The sequence below is a fragment of the Botryllus schlosseri genome, chromosome 1 (assembly GCF_051294905.1).
Source record: "Botryllus schlosseri isolate E-star chromosome 1, Bs_hap1, whole genome shotgun sequence".
Taxonomy (NCBI): Eukaryota; Metazoa; Chordata; class Ascidiacea; order Stolidobranchia; family Styelidae; genus Botryllus; species Botryllus schlosseri.
The window spans coordinates 30,661,260-30,665,376 of record NC_137236.1 but is presented as its reverse complement, the minus strand read 5'-3'; the positions used below and the strand labels follow the sequence as shown (position 1 = coordinate 30,665,376).

General features: G+C 42.0%; 1 non-coding gene across 1 annotated transcript; it reads right to left on the bottom strand.

Moving 5' to 3' along the window:
• Positions 1–309: 309 nt before the first annotated feature.
• Trnap-agg (transfer RNA proline (anticodon AGG)) lies at positions 310–381 on the bottom strand. The gene has a single exon. It is a non-coding gene; the product is annotated as a tRNA-Pro (tRNA).
• Positions 382–4,117: the final 3,736 nt, after the last annotated feature.

Here is a 4,117-nt window from a genome sequence, read left to right as displayed (position 1 = left end):
GGCGCCTGACAATGCTATTCTCAAATCCACATTGTCTTCGTCATTATCGGCCAGTAATGGCTTTGAAGTGACATTGTTGTCGTTAAAATGCATTCATTTAATACGATTTATTCGTTGTATATGTGGATCCGGCCCGCCAAGTACCTAATTTTCCTATATCCGGCCCGCCGACTGGAGAAGTTGCCGGCCCCTGCCCTAGACCAACGAGCCGACGGGTGGACTGTCTTAACTATTTTTTAAACTTTTATTTGTAAATACCTCCTGAATTCATAGATATCGTGGTTGATTTAAAAAGTATAGTCTTGACATGGGCTCGTCCGGGATTTGAACCCGGGACCTCTCGCACCCTAAGCGAGAATCATACCCCTAGACCAACGAGCCGACGGATTCATCGTCTGAATTATTTTTAAAAGTTTTATTTGTAAATTACTCCTGAATTCATAGATATCGTGGTAGATTAAAAAACCATAAAATCGACTCCGGCTCGTCCGGGATTTAAACCCGGGACCTCTCGCACCCAAATGGTAGAATCATAATTTAAATTGGCTCCGCGGCGGCTTATAATGGTTAGAATTAAACCAAATTTGGTGTGCAGCGTTTTTAAGGGTTACCTGACAATTTAATCAGTGAATGGCCAGAATCCGGAAAAAAAAGTTATTTGTGAACAAACCTTACAGACCTTCATTTTCCATAGCCGCTTGATGTGAATTTAACCAGAGGCGTTCAAAGAAGTTGCCGTTGGTGCTAATGTAGGACTAGAACAGTGGGTTTAACCGGTGCTCCAAGGAATACAAGGGGTTGCGGGAGCCAGTGCCAGGGTTTCCTCGCAGGTCAAGTGACCCACTCCACTAATACAAATGACTTTTGATGATACGCCGGTCTTGGCCGTCATTGGTTGCAGGTGATTAGACCCGATCAGTAGTCGCATTGTGACTGTTGTGGTAGTAAATCGACTGCAGTGTCGTACGCTAAGGAGGTTATAGTTCGAAATCAAATTTCTGAAATGACCATTACATTCCCAATATTTATAGGCTCATTAGTATTTAAATAATTGGTGACACGCTGTTGCGTTTTGACCGAACATTACCTGCAATGACACTTTCCAAGGTGGAACCTCGAATTTCTGAGCTGGTATCCAAAAGGGAACAACAGAAGTCGCACTGATTTCCAATCGTTATGGCAGTTTCACTCATAAACGCGACGGAAACATATCCCCTGAGTCATTTCTACTTTATTCATTATATGCTTTCCTTTGTGTGAAAATTATATTTCAATGGTTTAGTTCTTTTAACGCTCTGTCGGTGCGCAGGTCATTTTGTGGACCAGTAACGTCTAGTAATTATTAGGTGCGTAGTTAGACGTGTATTCTGGTAGATGAGAAAAATTTGGGGTTCTACGAAGACTTGAACATTGGCGCAAGTGTTCCGCCTATTAACGCAGGTTATGAACCACGATCTAGAATTAACGTCGGATGCTTTCGGCAGTTGATCGAATTTTGGCTATTTTCTAAATTGCTGGGTTTATCTTCGCGACTGACGCAAAATGATAAAAGACACTGAAAGCTGTTGCAACTATTTAAAATATATTCAGTTTCTGGAAAACGCGGGATATTTCGCCCAATCGTTATGGCAGTTTCACTCATAAACGCGACGGAAACATATCCCCTAAGTCATTTCTACTTTATGAAACATAGAGTCTACAACGTAACTAGGTTTCACCAAAAACTTAAATGGAAGTATAGAAGAAGTTCATTACATCAAGAATCTAGCCGAGAATTATCAATGTTGCAACGTATTGGCAGCTCTGAACATATTTGCCGCGGTGCACTTTATACCCTTTTCGAAAACCGATATGTTCACAAGCTTGCCCGTGGAGGACGTTACCAAATATATATCGTTAGCGGAGGGCTGCCCAGAAGAAGAAATATGGGTCGCGACACAGCGATGGATCGAGCATGACACGGAGAACCGAGCGAAACACTTTCTAGACTTACTTGAAGCCTTACACCTTGAGAACCTTTCTGCCGACTTTATACACGAAACTGTCGGTAAATATCCTCTGGTGAAAGAATGCAGCGCTTGCACGAATCCGAATATCATTAAATTCAGCAACCTCCGTAGAATGGGTAAACAGATTGAAAAGCTGACACATCGTGTAGACAAGTTAGAGAACCGATAACCCGTCTGACACTCTGACTATAGATTACTAACCTACAGAGGTTGGTCATCTTATACTCTGACAGCCTGGATGTTTCGCTAGAGTAAATGTTGTGGATTGCGATGGTTATATCACAATTGTTGACTGCTTCGAACACTGTCAGAAAGGGCTTGCCATTATCAATATAATAAACTGGACACATCGACTAAGACAGAGGAAACGAAGTCACATGCCACCTCTTTTGTCGCCTGTCTTTTAACTTTCATTCGGTGTGCATTCCTTATTTTACATCGCCTAGGCCAGGTGTATGTCTAATATCTATAGTTTCAAAGACTACTCCAAGTCATTTCGACACCTTCCCATCTTTTCATTGTATCCCAGTCTTGTGGTGTATTGAAATGATGAAATTGTTAATAATAAATTGAATTGAATTGAATTGAACAACATGAACGATTCAATGAATAAGATTTATGCGCAAACCCGTTCCACCCGTAACAGTCTGTAGATTTCATTCGTTACTCCAGCAACCTGCCGTAAGCAGAAAGTCATATTCGCGTTATTCATAGAGGCATGTCTTCAAGTCTCGAATACTTGTAATACCTTTTTATCAGAGACATCATCATCTGGATATGGCACATATTGTATCTTGGCGAGTTGCCTTATGGTCGATTATATCGCTTTCGTCTGTGGGCCCGTTATTTCTTCGCGGCCCAATTGGACTTAGACCAGTGATTCCCAACCGCGGCCCCGAGGGCCGCATGCGGCCCGCAGATAGCTTTCTTGCGGCCCCACAAAATATTAAGAAATCGAGTATTGACAAAAAATAAAATTTTATATTTATAAAATGCACGTACTTGGCTTGGAGTCTGGAGTTTTTAATTAGGATTGCAGGAATGTCGCGAATAGACTGCTAACGTTACGTCGCTGCTGTTTCAATGCAATGTGCCCTAACTTTCCAGTTGAACGAGCAGTAGCTATAGATATAGGTATAGACAAGACCATAACTGCGGCACGCCACACTCTCCAATTGGGGAGGGGGGCGAGCTCGAAGGGGGCTCCAAATTATTTCGTGAATAAGCATAAATTATGGAGTATTTTTTTTTTAATTTGTGCATCTTTTTACACTGGGCGTGATTTCATGCTGCCAAATATCTTGGCTTTTGGGTACTTATCCCCCCAAACAAATATATTTATCGAAATGGGCATATCGGCGTTTGCCATTACCGCGCTACAACGCACCACGACATCTTAAGTTTTACGCCATGTAACATGCGACTCCAAGAAGTGCGTCAGAACGATTGGCAGCGAGAAAAACTTGACCGAAAAGGACTGCCCTTATGCTGACCGAAGCTTCGTTATATATACAAAATACTGTCTTGGCAATCTGAACCTCACAAGACACATATCATATCGCACGGACAAATTATATTTCAGTGAAGAAATACCAATTTGAAATTGCGTGCGTCTCTTAGTTTAGTAGCCAACGTTTGGGCTATTCTATATTTTTTGATATAGCAGACAGGAGGTCACGAAATAACATCATATTACGGGGTCATACCAACGGGTTCTACAATGTCCAAGACACCTTACTTAGCTCTACCGGTAAATATGATTACGTGAGCAGCGAGGAATAGAAATTGATAGCAATATATATGCAATTCCCAATAATATTGACCGATTCTATCATAAATTATCGAAAATTTCGCACTTGGCGCTGGCTCACTTAACGGTACAGCTAATTTCGCGGTAAAAGCGAACAAGGTGATAGGGGTAGGTTTTTCACCCTATGGGAGCCCAAGACCAAAGTTTTTTTTGGGGGGGGGGCTCACGAAGTGCTCTTTCGCTCCTGCCAACGGATATACGCCTGGAGATGTTTAATTAATATTGGGGGGTCCTACCTTTTCAAACACACCTCCCTCGGCTCTACTTGATTACGTGAGAAGAGAGAGGATAAAAATTG